Below are 18428 nucleotides of genomic sequence, written 5' to 3' on the forward strand. Positions count from 1 at the left end.
GCCCTTGACCGGAATCGAACCTGGGACCCTCCAGTCCGCAGGCCGACGCTCTATCCGCTGAGCCAAACCGGTTTCAGCTGGCCTCACCTTTTTGGATATTATTCATTGAATACGTACTGCTCATCAAGTCTCAGACTAAGCACTTCACATATTTCATTTAATTTGATTCAACAATATTCCAATGAGGCAATATTTTCTTCCTCCCCTCGCCATCCCATCCCCCTCCCACAGTTTACCAAGAAAACTGAGGCCCAGAGAGGTAAAATGGCTGCTTGGGGTCCTGTAACTTGTAACTGCAGAGGACTCAGTAGGGGGTCAATGTACCTGACTCCACAGGCTCTTTATAGCTATAGTAAACCACCTTCTCTTGCATGAGTCTCTGATCATTCTTTGGGAAGCAGATTTTAGCTCCAGATACTGTTCCGTGGCTTTGACAAATACCTCACACACCCTTTCAGGTGACTTTGCTGCCCAGAATCTAAATGGGATGTCTCTTAATGAAAGCTTTGGAGTGTGGCTGCTGCTGAGGCTACAGGGGTCCCTTCTCCCTGTTGCATCTGATGAAAAGATCTGTTGGTGGAAGGTGGACTGCTCCTGGCATGTTCTTTTATTCACATCCCTTGTCAGAATAAGCTTCTATCTGGAATCCCCTTCTGTACTTAGACACAAATTCCCCCAAAATATACAGTTAATGGTTCTTGAGTTTTCCAGTTCTCAGTATTTCAGAGTGTGAACTTCTGGCCATTTTCCTAAAATACTAATAACAAACACTTTTATACTACTTAGTATTTTACAAGCACAGGTCTGAGTGTATGTATTATTTTCCTGTGCATGCTGTAACAAATTACCACAAACTGGGTGACTTAAAATAATAGTTTATTCTCTCACAGTTCTAGAGGCTAGAAATCTGAAACCAGTATCACTGTGCTGAAATAAGGACGTCAGCAGGACATACTTCCTCTGGAGACTCTAGAGGTGACTGTGCTCTTTGCCTCTTTAAGCTTCTGGTAGCTACTGGCATTCCTTGGCTTATGGCGGCATCATTCCAATCTCTGCCTCTCTCTTTGTATCACCTTTTTCTATGTCTGTTTGTGGTCAAATCACCCTCTCCCTCCCTATCATATGGATGCATATGGTTGCATTTAGGGTCTAACCGAATAATCTCCCCATCTCAAGATCCTTAACCACATCTGCAAAGACACTTTTTTTAAAAAAAATATTTTTTATTGATTTTTTACAGAGAGGAAGGGAGAGGGATAGAGAGTTAGAAACATCAATGAGAGTGAAAGAGAAATATCTATCAGCTGCCTCCTGCACACCCCCTACTGGGGATGTGCCTGCAACCAAGGTACATGCCCTTGACTGGAATCAAACCAAGGACCCTTCAGTCCGCAGGCCGACGTTCTATCCACTGAGCCAAACCAGTCAGGGCTGCAAAGACTTTTTATCATTTAAGGTAACATTCACAAGATCCAGGGATTAGGACCAGGTATCTTTGGGAGCCATTATCCAGCCAACTACCGTATTTGACAGTAGAACTAAATCACATGGCTATGAAAATAAATATTGTTACTCTCCCCATTTATTAATGAAAAAACTGAGGCAGAGAGGTTATACAACTTCTCTAAGATCATACAGTTATTAAGTGGCAGTGTCTGGATTTGAACCCAGGAAATTTGTGACCTTAAAAACTAGCTGCCACTGTAAGTAAATGCAAAAAAAAAAAAAAAAAAAAAAAAATCCTATAGAAGAATTTCCCAGATGGAATGTGCCAAGATAGAAGTCAGATGAAAAGAGGTTCCACTTTTTAAAGGCAGTACTGCTCCTAGGTTATGGAATTTCTCCACTTTCTTATCTTTGGCAGAACTCCTTGTTCCATCATGTACTTTATCACCTTATACATACACAATCACTGTAAGTGCATGGCTTTTAGAGCAACGTGAGAAAAGTGTGCTCTATAAACTGTGTGCAGTAGAGGTATTTGCTGAATGAATGGACTTTTAACCATTCCATCAAAGGTGTTTGAGTTGGCAGTAAGTAGCAAAAAGCTAGATACATCTTACAATTTTTTAATTTTTAAGACAGACTCTTCTAGAATAGCTTGCCAGATTCCTGTACCCTCAATGCCTCAGCCTAGTTAATGTTTCTTCTGCAACCCCCAGATCCCAGGAAAGTGTTTTCTAGACTGAACATCCTATGGTATCAATGCTTTTCTTTGGTTTTTAGAGAGAGTGGGAGATGGGGGAGAGAGAGAGAGAGAGAGAGAGAAACATTGATGTGAGAGAGACACATTGGTTTGTTGACTTTAGCTGCAGGGAAGGTGAACTTCCTGCACATGCCCCGACCAGGGCCAGGGGACGAACCTGCAACCCGGCTATATGCACTTGACCAGGAATTGAACCTGTGAGCCTTCAGTGTGTGGGCTGATGCTCTGCCACTGAGCCTCACCAGCCAGGGCTCTCTCTGTAGTTTTAATTTCACTTTCATGAGTTAATTAGGAGGTTAAACATTTTTCAGATTTTTGTTTGTACATTTATATTTCATCTTATCATAACATAGAATTTTTATTTTAATTCTTTGCCATTTGTGTTTATCTGTTACTTGTTGACTTGCAGAGTTTTATATGTATATTCTCAAAACTGAATTCATTAAAAAATATCAGCATCCCAAATGTCATTGCCTATTTTGTGGCTTGATATATTGTTTAATAAAGAAAAAAATCAAATCAATATTTCATAACTCTGGTGGGAAATTATAATCATTTTCAAGTTGTTTTTATTGTGTTTAATACATGCGGTTCACTAAAAAGATTTGCGGCACAAATGTATATTCCACCCAGATCAGAGAAATATAAGCCATTGCACCTCCTAGAGTTCCCCTTCCCTGCAGTTAAAGACAACAGAATCTAAGCATGCTGCCAACTGCAAGGATTTTCGTATTGCTCATCCAGGCTTAAATGTCTGCTAATTTAGATAATGGCTGCAGTCCATCAGTTAATAGTATTTACAACAAAAACATATGGCCAGTAGTTGGAAGGCCAGTCATTAGCTAATGTGAGTCATTTCCAGATGATAGAGAGATAATTTATATTGTCATTAGGAATTCTATTTGAGTAGTATGGCATCTGCCAGGGTTGACCTTAAGAGTAGACATTGGTAGCTACTTATGTGTTGATAATTGAGGGACTCAGAAAAAGACCACTCGCTCGTCACAAATGATGGGGTTCAGACTGAAGCAAGCACTAGAGCTTGAGGGGAGTAGGGGAGAGATGCGAGAAAAAGAAGGAACGAGTAAGAAAGACTAGGAGGACAGAGATTGAGCAAATTAAAGTCTACATTCATCAGAATAGATGCTGGGCTATGCTGTATAATAAGTAATCCCTCTTCACAATGGCTTAACCCAACACCATTTTTCTTGCTTACAGTACCTGTTCAGCATGGGTCAGAGAGGGCTCTGCCTGATGCAGTGACTCAGGAGGTAGAAGCTTCTGTGACCTCAGAGCTCCCTCCCCAAACTGATATGCATTTCTGATCACACTTGGTTGTCCACAGCAAATCCCGTGGCCATCTATGATGTACCTCCCATCGATAGATATGCCTGGAAAGGAGTGAACTGGAAATATCTGGTAAACACCATGTTAGTGTAACAGAAACAGGAACCATGATAAGGCTGGACACAGTAGGAGATTAGTTCAGGAAGGTAAGAACTAGGCTGAAAACTGCTTTTCCTGCAAATCTTACCAATGAGCAGGAAAAGGAGGCCTCTTGTCATTTCATTCAGCCTAAACTAGGCCTAGGGTGATGCCTGGAAAAGACAGAACCGAGGAGCGTCCAGTACTCAGTACTTTGCCAAATTAATACGAAGTTGAAACCCTATGCAGCATATATAGACAGGCACTAGAATCTGACATAGTTTACTCTGATCCCAGGCATTTCTGCCAGTTTCTAGATCTGCAAAATAGAATCCCCCCGTGAGCTGGCTAAATTAAACTCCAGGACTCCTGTAACAAATGCACAGCTCTTCTACTTCTACCTCATTTTCTTTCTGCCAGTGCGGTCTGCAGCCCCTGAGCTCATTTGGTCTAAAGTCTAGGATCTGTGCTTCTGCATCTGGTTTGTTTGGTCTCAAGGGAGTCTTACAGAAGGCAGAGCTATGAAAAGAAAGGGGAATTTAAAAAAAATAAGAATTAAAGACTTTCCTATCACAACTGTTATTGTGACTGATGGTACAATTGGCTGAAAACGAAATAATAAATGAAAGAGTATAGAGGTAACTTATAACACATAGATTATACTTCAAAAAGAATAACATCAGAAAATCTCTCTATATAAAAGGCTAATATGCAAATCGTCCCCTCGGGAGTTTGACCGAGAGACTGGGAGTTTGATCGCTTGCTATGACGTGCGCTAATCACCAGAGGGCGGCGTGGAATGAAGGAAGGCCCCGGCCAGCAGCCAGAAGGCCCACAATCATCCCTGATTGCCAGCCAGGCCTAGGGACCCTACCTGTGCACGAATTTCGTGCACCAGGCCTGTAGTAGTGAAATAACCTTGGAAGAAGTACAGAATGCCAAACACCAAAGGGAAGAAGCAACTGAAAAGAACAAAGCCTGGGAACTTATAAATGGAAGTCTGTCCAGGAGGCTCGCTCACCCTTGCTGTCAAACAGGATCTGGGTAGCATCTGGGAATTTGTTAGAAATGCAGAACTTGGGTCCTGAACTTTCCAGAGTCCAAGTCTGCGTTTTAACCACATCATCTGGTGATTCATGTGTGTGTTCATGTTGGCACTCACCTAGATTGTAATGATTACAAATTATTGAAAAATAGAAAAACGTGATTGTTTATATGTTCTTACATTAAGAAAGCAGCACCTAAGAGTGTCTGACAAGCTACTTGGTTATTGGTGACCATATATTATTAAAATCAAACTATGCTGGAGACATTTCTTTTGCTGTATAAAATATTATTGCTGAGGTTAAGTTTATGTGGATGGCAAAACAATAAATATAAAATTGGAAAAAATAACTGAGGAATGTCTTAACCATTTATGTATTTACACATTCCTGTACATGAATACAAAATCAACGGAAAAAATATCCTTGGGTGAGGACTGATAACAACAACAACAACAACAACAACAAAGTGTAACCTTTACCATGTAAGTGTCTTTATATAATAAAGGATACTTTGACATAGAGAAGTTAAGTGTACCCAAGGTCACAAAACATTTTTCTGTTAATCCTCACCAGAGGATATTTTTTTCCATTGATTTTTAGAGACAGTGGGAGGGAGGAGAGGCGGGGGGGGGGGGGGGGGGGGGAGAGAAACATCAATATGAGAGAGACAGCTAAGAATTTCCCAAAACTGATGAAAGACTTTGATTCATAGATTCAAGAAACTCAAATTTCAATCAAGACAAAATTTAAGTTTAGAGGCAAATAAATGAGAATACGGTTAAAGAAGTTACAAAAGTAAAAAGGAACAAAAATAGGCAGAATATATATAAAGCAAGTATCAAAATTATAGGTTTTTAACTTAAATACTATTGTTTCAACTTACATTAAATGTAAATGTGCTAAGTGCTAGGACTGGGATTTTTCAGGACCTCTCAGAGGCCTTCATGCTGTCCTGCTGTCTCTGCAGGAGCTGATTATTCCTGGTTTACCCTGACTCCTGGAATGAAATTTTCAGAGTCCTAAAGCATTGTGGGTTCCTACGGGTTCCCTCCACTTGTGGGCGCCGGAGTGTAACTTTTGTCCCCCTATCTTCAAAATTCTTTCCATAGTGTTGCTCAGCTTCCTGGCTACCACCTCTGGGCGGACCAAAGACCTCTGAGCCAAACAAGCCCCAGAGAAATACTCATTTCTCTGCATTTCTGTTAGCACTCAATTTTCTGCATTTCTGTCTTCTCATTCAATAATTCTTTACTGCCTTGTTAGGATACTGATCAAATATAACATAATTTTATAACATAATTTATGCAGATTTTCTAGTTGTTATCAATGGGAAGAGGGGGTCTTAACAACAAATTTGTTACCACTAGTAAAAGTAATTCCCCTTTTATTATTTTTTAAACTTACTAAACATAAGGGTTTTAATAAAAACAGCACACAAATCATATTAAACATCAGTGAATATCCGAATTCAGTCATTAATATTATATTTTTTATTTGTAAGTCAAGGATTAATGTATTTATTATATACATTGCCCCAATGCCCAATGCCATCAATATTCAAATGGGCTTATGTTTTATGCAAGCATGTTTAACATCAACTTCCTTTAGTTTAGCTGATTCTAAGGAAAAACATAATAATTATGGGTATAATCTAGGGATAAGGAGCAAGTGGACTCCACATATCTGTAACCTGGAAGATACAGAATAATAGGAGGACCATGAAGCTGAAAGGAAGACAGAAATGAAGCTAATATACAGAAGACCAGTTTCACTTTCAATTTTCCAGGATCTACTACGGCTCTCTGAAGCTAGAATAGCTGTCAGTTGACTGTTTCTCCCATCTCAGTTTCATAGGTTTATGCTTGGTTATTCTTTTTTTTTTAAATATATTTTATTGATTTTTTACAGAGAGGAAGAGAGAGGGATAGAGAGTTAGAAACATCGATGAGAGAGAGACATCGATCAGCTGCCTCCTGCACGCCCCCTACTGGGGATGTGCCCGCAACCCAGGTACATGCCCTTGACCGGAATCGAACCCGGGACCCTTCAGTCCGCAGGCCGACGCTCTATCCACTGAGCCAAACCGGTTAGGGCATATGCTTGGTTATTCTTAATGATGAAAACAAGGCCAGATGGCATGACTAGTTAACAGGCTCTAAGAGACAGCTACCAGAACTTAAACGGGAGTTAGTCTTAAATAACTCAAAAGCTCCCAATTGCTCTTAGTGTGGATGAAAAATGTGTAGTCAGTTGTCAAGAGACAGACTCAGTTACTTTATTTTAATCCTTCAAACTTTGCTTAAGGCAGTTCTGTTCAGAAACTGCTTATGAAGTAGGGAAAAATTTGCTGGTAAAGACCAAGTCCCTGATGACAGTTGAAAAATGAATATGAATTAGCAAGGTAGAGAAGGGCATAGGGAAAGGGTAATCAATGCAGGGAGATATTGAAGAGATATATTTTAAGATCTTATCATGTGAGAAGCTAAGGAGAAATTTCTGCTTCTAATCAGACAAAAGCTTCTGACCTGATTCAGAATGAATGGATAATGATGCAGTTTACTATGATCAGAAGAAATACAGTATGTCAAAATCCCGAGGTACATCAATATTTAAGAAATGACTTGGAAAAGAGGGCAAAGGACTTTGAGATCATTAATATTGAGAGCATCTCCCATCTGTGACGTGTGCTCACCTTGGCCTCCTGAGCAGGCCAGAAGAGAACCCAGAGAAAATAATATCTGATAAGTCAAGAGATTTGCAAGTTTCAAGAAGAAATAAGGTCTCAAAGATCTTAAATAAAGCCTGTGAATCTAAACAGAGAATACTGAAAAGCCATTAGATTTAACATTATGTTGATGATTAAGGAATTTTAGAGACATTATTATGGCATCCAAAATAAGATTTGAGTGAGTTAAGATGCAAAGGAAGTGGAAATAACAAGGGCATAGCAGACTTTCAAGAATCTTGGCTATTGTGAGATGAGGTGATAGCTCTTATGGGATGCAAGGTTGAGGAAAGGGTTTTTTTCTTTGTTTGTTTTATGTTGTTCCCCTTCTCCCAAGAAGAAATTAAGTTAGAGATCTAGAAAGACGCAGAGGACTGGTAGGATAGAGGAGAAAAAATGTATAGTTGATGGAGGAAATACCAAGTGAGAAAGAGAAGTCTTGATGGGAAGTAGTTGGCCATAAAATAGAAAGGCATTTTTAACATATGAGGGTAGGCAAAGGTTGCTTAATGAAGATTTGATGGGAATATGTTTTGGAAGTTTAGCTGTGCAGATGATTTATGATCAGACCCTAAACTATGCAAGACATATTGATGAGTTGCAATCTCAAAACTTAGTTGAAGTTGATTTTAATACAAATGTTATAATTAAGAAAAATAAGATGATTTGTAATAGTCATCTACATAATGAAGACTCAAATAAGAAATGGAATTGCAAACAAATCCACCAAGAAGATTTTATTTTATTTCATTTTTCTAAAATTAAAAAAAAAACCACTTTAATTGATTTCAGAAAGAGGAAGGGAGAGGGAGAGAGAGGATCTTAGATTAGCTGACATACATGCCCCTTACTGGGGATCGAGCCTGCAACCTGGGCATGTGCCCTGACTAGGAACTAAACCCTGACCTCCTGGTTCATGGGTCAACGCTCAACCACTGAGCTACACTGGCCAGGCTCCAGAAGATTTTAAAAGAATCTTGTACACAAGACGGAGTTCGAACGAAGATTACAGGCTGGAAGGGAGTTGCTGGTATTCCACAAAGACTGTCTTCTCACCAGTAAGACTACCCTTAGACACCCAGGACATCCTGCCCATCAACCAAAGGAAGTGCCAGCAGCCAGCATAAGATGAATATTTGAGATGGCAAAAGTCAAAGAGGAAGACATGCCTAAAAATATGATGCCAACTAAGAGCTGAGAAAAGGGTTTTTGAAGCATTCACTGCAATTCATTGTACCTAGTAATCTTGTCTACTTGCGATAGCCTTTGGGATTTAAATAGAGATCACACATCCTTATTTTCCGGGTTTGTGCCTGCTGTCACAGCAATATTTCCTGTTTAGTGTTTGTCATACGGTGATCCCAGATTTAGGCACACCTGGTTGAACATTACAACTAAGAAAGGTCATGCTGGAGTTGAGTGAACATGTCAAATTAGGAGAGCTAAAAATTTTTTAAATCAGATTGCCATGTCCATTGGTGTTTGCCCTAAGCCACTGCAGCCAATGCATTTTGCTTTAATCTAATTTGACCTTGATGTGCTTGATGTGATGAGTTTAGCTGTTCAGACTACAGTAAATTAGCTAAGGCTGAACTCTTGACCTGATGATAAAAATCTAATCACAGGAAAAATGCCTAAGAGGCTCAAGAACCTCTCAGACTGTAAACATTCTCACTGTTTCCCAGTGGCTCCAGTGCCCTAGAAAGAAGTTATTTGCAGCCACAAGTGATCAGGAAGGATTCTATTAGCATTTTCCCCCACCCTACTTCCCTCTTAATCCTGGAAAACTAACTTATATTTTGAATATTATTTCTTGAATATAAAATCAATGTGAAGTGCTCTATAGGCCGATTGGATTTTGTACTTTAGCTCAGTGATTCTCCAACTTTGGCATTAGAAACTCCTGGAGGGCTTGTTACAACAGGGATTTCTGGGCCCTGCCTCCAGCGTTTGTTTCAGGAGGTCTGGAGTGGAGCCTGAGAACTGCATTTCTAACAATTCCCAGGTGGTGCTGCCGCTGCTGGTCCAGAACCCCGCCAGACAACCACTGCCTTGCTACAGGTAGCTGCTCAAAGCACCCTCTTCCTTGTGTGGTATCTGAGAAGCCCCGATTCCTTCTTCCCCCACCACACTGCTTCCTCGAATCAATGAAAATTCAAGTCTGCACTGAAATCTCAGATCACTCCAGATTAATCATGTGCTTTCAAGAGACTCTGGCCCCTAAGGGGTTCTTGTGAGAATTAAGTGAGAACATAGTAAGTTACATGGCTATCAAGGTGCCTGATCAAAAACCCACAAGTCTGCTGGTTACCAACACAATGCCTGACGAATGGGAGTATGTGAGAGCATCTCCCATCTGTGACGTGTGCCCACCTTGGCCCCCTGAGCAGGCCAGAAAGAACTCATCGGCAGTCACTGAAGCAACATCTCTTCCATATCCTCATACGATGGCAATTTTAGCCATAATTGGCAATTTTAGAGATTACTTAACAAAAATCACACACACAAGAAACCATTGCTCTACTTAGCAGTTCTTAAATATTTTAGGTTCTGGGCTTACTTTGAGAAACTGAGGAAAGCTATGGACATGTTTCCCAGGTAAATGCATATGATTTGTGGGGGCAGCAGTTAGAGATCTCCCAAGGGATCCATGTTCTCAAATTTAGAACCTCTTGCTCTATGTGCTCAGGCTGATCCCTTCCTGTTGAAAGAGCAGTTAGTTTCATGATTCTATCATATGAAAGCTACTTCCGAGAGGATTTCAGCATCAGGATGGGGCAGGCTCCTACTGACCTGCCATAGTCGCTGTCTTTACCTCAACTTCTGCCTTTTCTTGAACTTGGCATCTGTATTACTTTTAGCTGTTGCAACGAAGTACCACAAACTTTGTGACTTTAAACGACACACACTTACTATCCCACAGAGCTGGAGGTCAGAAATCCTAACATCAGTGTCGGCAGAGCTGCATTCCCTCTGCAGGCTCAGAAGGAAGCTGGCTTCCTTTTCCAGCATCCGGAGGCCACTTGCTTTCTTTGGCCTGTGGCACCTGCCTCTGTCCTCAAAGCCAGCAGCCTACCTTCTTCATAGCTCCCTGCTTTCCTCTTCATAACTCTGGCTTTGGTTTATCTCCTGCTTTCCCCTTTCTCTTTGTAAGGGCTCCTGCATTTCATTGGGTCCACCTGGATAATCTAAGATAACCTCCCATCTCAGTATTTTTAACTTAATTATATTGGTAAAGTCCCTTTGGTATTTAAGGGAACATAGTCACAGGTTCTGGGAAGTAGAACATAGGGTGTGTGTGTACATTATTCTATCTACCATAACATCCATTTTACTATTTTTATCTCTCTAACACACACTAATGACCATTTTGGCTGATGGTCATTAATTTTGACATCAGTCAAATGAAATTAGTAATAACTGTGGCTGTCAGTTAAGCACCTTAAACTTACTTCTAACATTTTGTAGCACTCTAATGGCCATGAATTGTGAAAAACTTCTAAAATAGATATTTATACCCACACTAGAGGCCCGGTGCACAAATTCATGCACGGGTGGGGTCTGGCTAGCCTGCCCTGATGGGGGCTGATTGGGGGCTGGGCTGGTTGGGGGGAGGGGCCATGGGAGGTTGACTGGTAGGCCCCACTCCCGATCAGGGTAGGGGGGCCAATTGCGGGTGGGGCCGGCCAGGGTGAGAGTTGGCCGCCGCAGTGCATGTCATAGCAACTGGTTGTTTTAGTTGTTCCTGTCATTCCATCATTCCGGTCGCTTGGCTTATATAGATATAGATAAAGATAGATATAGATATAGATATAGATATAGATATAGATATAGATATAAATGATAATAATGTTGCTTCCAGTCCTCTAGTGTAAAGCTTGCACACTATGGAAACGTGGTCAAAGGACCCTATACTTTGGGACCAACTGAAAAAAGATAGAAAAAGAACAAATTAGTTCACCTTCAAAGCAATAGAAAGACACGATTTTACAGAAATATTGTAAAAAATAAAGTGCTATTGTTTTTTAGTTGACTCCATGTTTAATATGAGTTTTTAAGATAATGCAATTTTAAGCTGAATTAACAATAGTATAATGTTTAGGACATAGATAACACTCATTCACTCAAAAGAGATTGTTTTTAAAGCATCTACGTGCCAGGTACTGTGCTAGACAATGGAAATACTTTCCACTTTGTACTGTTACTATGTCCTCATTAAAAAATATAGGTTAATATAACATGGATAAAAAATGACATTATTGTTGTAGAAAAAGGCCCAACCTTTAAACTCAATAAAATCTTTGTACAACAGTTTTCCCCCTGAATTATTGTATCTGGTCACACAGATTTATTAGCAAAAAACTCATTTAAAATTATTTATTGCTGTCTAGGTGATGATATTAAGGTTTTAAACTAGCTGCTTTTCAAAATGTTCACTCGAACATCACCAGCTGCAACATTTGAAAAATGTTTATTTTTTCTTTTAATTTTGCTTATATTCCACCTGAACACTTCTCATGAACTACAATCATGTATAGAATTTACATTCTATTATTATTTTAAACTAAACTTAGTATGTTGCAACTTTGAACCACAATAAGAGTAATAAATAGGTATTATAAAAATGTGAAGAATTATTATGTAGATAATACTCTAAATTGTCTCACCCTTTTCCACAGACTCAAATCCCTGTTTAGTTATATTTATATTTCAGATACACATATTATTGAAATCCTGAACTGATACATATCTAGGCAGATGCTATTTACGTTAAAAGTTTTATGACTAACTTCATTTCTCTCCTTCAGCAAAGAAAGCATCGAAGAAGGTGGGAAAACATGAGTGAATGTATCAGACCACAGACTCATGAGTCCTCAGTCATTTTGGTCACTGCACGCTGGCATCTGCTGACTTTCCCATCATCCCCTCAGTGGCACTCAGTAGCAGCTGAGTCTTCCTCCTCCCCAATGTCAAAGCTTTTTGTTCCAGTTCTTTCATTACAAGGATGCCCCTCTAAAAGGCTTAGAGGAATACTTGGCTGTGTTCCCAAGCCCTGCTGGCAAAAGAAGAATTCTCTCATGTTATCTCAGACCCTTTTTGCTTAGACATGCAATAGGCAGTTCCTACCCACACTGAACCATGTTGGATAAAGGGCTCCTTGAAGTCATGCTGCCTCCCCAGGTCTTTACTTGAACTGGGGTTCAGAACCCCTCCCCATCAGGTTTCTATGAAGGTTTCTATTGTTCTTCTCTTTCCTGGTATTTGGTCTTAGACATCAGCCAGGGCACAGAGCCCATTCTCTGGGAGTCATACCAATACTAACTCTTTGGTATTTGCCCTCCACCCACCTTCCAGTCTGGAAAACTTGGATATTATCTTCAGAAAGAATAAACAGTGCCTGACTGAAGTTGCAGCATACACTTCTGAAGCTCAGAAGCTGAGCACTGACTTTGTTCTGTGTTCTTCAATAACTAACAGGCCAACTCTGAGGTAATGGATGTCTCTTGCTCCAGCTGGTTGAGAGGGTAGTGAGGAAGGGAGATGGTGAAAGGATGGTTACTGGGATAACTAGGAGGTGGATAAAATGCAGCCTTGGTCTCAAACTCACAAGGACAAGGACAGGACACATGTGAGAGTGAATATTTGGAGGGGAAGCTCTTAAATTATGTGGAATTCTTAAAATTAGATGAATTGTGGGGTGAAAATGGCTCTCCTTGAGAGGGATAGCATTAAAGAGTTAAATCCAGGCTAGAATAGAAACTCAGGTGAGAGAGACAAAAAGTGCCAGTTAATTAACCATTTTTAAAATGTATGTTTAATTTTATTTATTGTAATTTTTCTTTTCTTTTTTTTTTGGTTACTCCTCAGAAGAGGATATTTTTTCCATTGATTTTCAGAGAGTGGACTATGCGGGGGGCGGGGGGGGGGGAGGAGAAATATCGATGTTTCGATGTGAGAGAGACACATCTATTGGCTGATTCCCCACAATGCCTCCAAGTGGGGCCTGGGATCCAACCTGCAAGCCAGTACATGCCCTTGACTGGAATCAGACCTGCAACTCCTTCACTGCACAGGCCAATGCTCCAACCACTGAGCAACACTGGCCAGGTCTGTGATTTTTTAAAAAAATATAAGTTAAGTTTAAAATTTTGTAAATGCTGTGAGAAATGAAATGTGCTGGGGAAGAAAAGAATCACTCACATTTGTACAGCCTGTTCTCTTCCAGTCACATGGTGCTTGCAAAATTTTACCTTAGGAAAAAGTAAAACAAAATGCAAACCCAGAGAACATGTCCTCATCATACTCTCCCCTTGTTATTGAAGACTTTCTATTGTAAACCTCAGATGTTGCCAAGTAGTATGAGAGGGAGTTTTCTTTCTCTCTTTTTCTTAAGTTGATATTTTTATATTGTTACTAAAGAATTACTTGTTTTTTTGCTAGAAAATGATTCATTTGACTACAAAACCCCATTTGATCTAAATGTCTTTTCATGTTTTCATATAGCACACAATTAGGTCAAGTATGTCTTCTTTTTGGATTTAAAGAGGCTAGGAAGTTATTTTAATGCAAATAATAAACAATGGATCAATCATAGATTTTTAAAAGTTTAATAGTTGGTTGGCTTACCAATCATCAAAATATTTGAGTAATGCAGGATTAACAGGAGTAGTTTTTTTAAAATGGAAGATTTATTTATTTTTATTTTAAAAAATTTTATTGGGGTGACATTGGTTAATAAAATTATATAGGTTTCAGGTGTACAGTTCAATTATATGTCATCTGTACATTGAACAGGAGTAATTTTGATTATTATCTGTGACATAAACTGATTAGTTCTTATTTCTCCCTTATTCGTTTCCTTGATAACATAAAAAAAATAATTGCTTTTTTTGTTTGTAAACTCAGTCTGGTAGAAATTTGTTCATTATGTTATTGCTCTTTTGGCATAAGCTTTCAGGTACCATCTTCAATATTTTAGCTTGTTTGCATGAGAATATAATATGTGGTCTCAATACTACAGCCCTTAATATATATGGAGAATTTAATTTTTCACTATATCATTGACAATTTATAAAACAGAAAATGGCATTTTTTTGACTGAGATGTCCACTTCAGATAATAGTATGTTCAAGAAATAGCACAAAAAAGAGCTACGGTGGAAAAGATCGTGAATGAGTTACCTATTTCCTTTCCCAAATCTGGAAATGTGCTTTCATTGTCTTTTCCTTATTCAGAATTTTGGTTTCTTGATTTAATTTGACATTTAATCCATATACACGATTCAACTCAAATCCTTCTAGAGACAGAAGCGTTGCTGTATGGTTACCATCTGTGTGCTCTGGCCTAGTTCAGCAGTGGGGCAACAGGGTTGAAAGTGTGAATGGGTTATCCAGTCAAAATACCTGAGCTTGTGGACAGTGCTGGCGCCTCCTCATCAGATGACTGTAGAAAGCCGTAATCACCTTCGTCCCCAGCCTCTCACAAGAGACAAAGGGCTCTCGAGGCCAGGGTGCATAACAATCATTTGTGCAGCTTTTAATATTCAGATTCTCAAGTGCTTCCTAGCTCTACTGAATCAGGAACTCTGGATGTAAGACCTGGGAGCTTGCATTTTTAACCACTCTCCCAGGATTCTGAACTCTGGCTATGTATTACAGCCTGTTTTTAAAATTCTCATTCTTTGACTATCCCTGCTGCCCAGACTTTCCTCTGGACTCTCTTGGAACCCAGGTATGTATATACCAAATTCCCTATAAATCCTTAGTGTCTTATCAAACCCATCTGCCAATATCTGCCTTATTGGAAACCTGGCTCTCCCTCGAGGGGACCATTTGCCCTTCGGTCCACTAAAGCAGAGGCCGGAAACTCTCCTGTAACCCAAATATTGTGGTCAAGACATTGTGCACCTGTACCTCATGGCCCCTTCTGTCTTATGCTTCCTTGTCCTGTGATCTTGCTTTAACATCATATCTTGGTGCCTCCACCTCAACCTCTGAAGACTTTAAGGGCTTACAGCTTCCTTCTCTTTCCAGTTCATGTCATCAGTCAATACCAATCTCCAATTGATTTCTCAGTTATTCTCCACTACATCATAACTTCTCCCGGCTTCCATTCCTCACCCACCCCACTACATGCAGCTGATGGCTCTCCTCATACTTGAGAACCTATAAGTCACCAGAGGGGAACACCAGCTTCATGCACTGGTGGGGTCCCTCAGCCTGGCCTTCAGGGATCGGGCTGAAACCTGCTCTCTGACATCCCCCAAGGGGTCCCAGATTGTGAGAGGGTGCAGGCCAGCCTGAGGGACCCTACCGGTGCACTATCCGGGCCTGGGAGGGACCGCAGGAAAGCTCCAGGGCATGTCCGGCCCATCTGACTCAGTCCCAATAGGCTGGACCCCAGCAGCAAGCTAACCTACTGATCGGAGCGTCTTCCCCCCGTTGGTCAGTGCACATCATAGCGACTGGTCTCTTTTCTCTTTTGCATTTAACCTCTCCTCACTACTAGATTATTTTCCTCAGCAAATAAATAGGCTCTGTAATTTTCCATACTTAAAAATACTTCCCTTTTCTATAACTAAACAAGGTGATTTTAAAGTCTGTGTGGAAAAATAAAAAGGCAAAAATATCTAAGATAACTTTGAAAAAGGAAGAGCTATGAGGTTAAAACTATAAACTCTCAGCAATTAAAGCCATGTAATTGGCTCATAAATAGACAGATAGGCCAATGGAAAATGATCCAAAGGTTAAAACAAGGACAATAATTTAGTAAACAATAAAAGTGACATCAGAGGACAAAGATAACATTTTAAATAAATGGTCTTGAGATAACAAAATTACCACCTGGGAAGATACAGTTAAATTAATACTGCACATGACATATGAGGATAACCTCTAGATACATAAAATATTTTAATGTAAAAAAAATCTCCACAAGAATACAGAAAGAAAATATAAACCAATTTCTTTATAATACCAAAGAGGCTAAAGCCTTTCCAGCTTAAATAAAAATTCACAAACCAAAGAGGAAAGGTAAAAATATTTGACTACATAGAAGAAGGAAAGGAAGGAAAAGAAAGAAAAGAAAATTTAAAAAGTTAGAATGGAAGAGAAAGACAGAGGAGACAGAGAAAGCAGGTGGAAAAAAGGAGGGGAGAGAAGGGGAAAGAGGAGAGGAGAGGAAAGGAGAGAAGAAGAGAAGAGAAGAAGAGAAGAAAAATTCTGCTTGGGAAAAAAACTACAAAATAAATTAAAAATGAAAAAGGTGGGGGAGAGAATATTTGCACTAACATCACAGATAAGGGATAATCTCTTAAATAAAGATCTCTTATGAAACATAAGTAAGACAGAAAAGAAAAGACAATGGTAATAAGCACAAATAGTTCAGAGAAAATAATTCAAGTTTATAAAAATGTCCAACTTTATTCATAACTAGAGACCTGGTGCATGAAATTTGTACACTTGGGGGGGGGGTCCCTCAGCCTGGCCTGTGCCCTCTCACTGCTGCTGCGGGGAAGGGTCTGACCCTGGAGGGCCGCTCAGGCCTGCCTCCACCCGGGTCTGGAGTTGTAGGGAGGAGAGGCGTGCCCGGCCCTAGCAGAGGGGGCCCGGCAGCAGCAGGCCTTGGGGGTGCTGAGGGGTGGTCCCCGGCATGCTATTGTTGTGGGCATCCCTGGCGGGAGTGGCAGGGGAAGAGATCCGGAGTCGGAGGTGCGGGCTGCAGCTACCCCTGAGGCTGGGTCTTCTCCCTGTCCGGTCAGCCTCCCCGTCCCCCTGGGAGTACGGGGGCTGGGGTAGGGTGTCCGTGCAGGGAGATTGGAAGAGATCCCTGTGGCCGCTTCCTCTTCCTTCTTTGCCGTCCAGACTCCTGTCAGGCACTGTCCTCAGACTCCCGGGAACTTGGCTCCTGCCTCCTGCCCCCTGTTGTGTGCGCATCAATATGCAAATTGGTTGTTACAGGACACCGTCATGGACAAATTAGCATATTATCTCTTTATATGTATAGATAAGAGAAACACATACTACAAGTACACTTAGCTTCTATTTCACTTATCAGATTGGCAAGATTCAGGTTTCACAACAGTTGGCAAGGGAATAGGGAAACAGGCCCTCATATATTGCAGATAAGAATGTAAAATTATGTAACCCACAAGAATCAGTTTAGCTATATCTATCTACATCACAGAAACAGGCCCAGCCATCTCATTTCTGGGAAGTTATTCAACAGATGCACCTGGACAGTTACCAGAAGAAATATTTACAAGGTCATGGATTTGGGCACTATCTGTAGTAGCACAATACTGGAAACAATCCAAGATTGCATTAATAGGGGGCTACTTAAAGTGATACATGCAGCAAAAACTACTATAAAAATTAGGAAGTTCTCCATATACATTATTAAATGGAACACTTCAGGTACAGAATAGTATTTTATATGCTTAAAATATGCACAGAGAAAAACCAAGATGGTGCCATAGGTAAGCACCTAAACTGCTGCCCCGCACAACAATTTCAAAACTACAACTAAAAGATAGAACGGACATTATCCAGAACCACAGGAAAGCTGGCTGAGTGGAAATTCTACAACTAGAAGGAAAGAGGAAATCTCACAGAGAAGGAGCGGCAAAGAGCTGAGGTACGGAGACACGCATGCACAGAGAGGAAGGGCGGCGGAGTGCCTGGCTGGCTTTCTCTGGCGGGAAGGGGAAGGAAGCCCCCGAATGCACTGAACCCCAGTTCCGACTGCACTGAACCTCAGTTCCGGGCGAAACCCTGTGGACCCAGGCTCATACAGGGGGAGTTTGGACTGTCAGGTAGAGAGAAAGGCACATGGAGACTCGGAGACTCAGGGGAGCCGCAGCGGCAGGGGTCGGGAGGCACGAGTGTGCACAAAGACTGACTGCGGAGGTTACCACAGGCTATCCCTAGTGGAAGGCAGTCGGAAGCTCCTGACTGCACTGAACCCCAGTTCCGACTGCACTGAACTGCAGTTCCGGGCGAGCCCCTGGGGACCCACGCTCTTACCG

Source organism: Plecotus auritus (genome assembly GCF_963455305.1).
Source record: "Plecotus auritus genome assembly, chromosome: 7".
In the NCBI taxonomy this organism is placed as follows: domain Eukaryota; kingdom Metazoa; phylum Chordata; class Mammalia; order Chiroptera; family Vespertilionidae; genus Plecotus; species Plecotus auritus.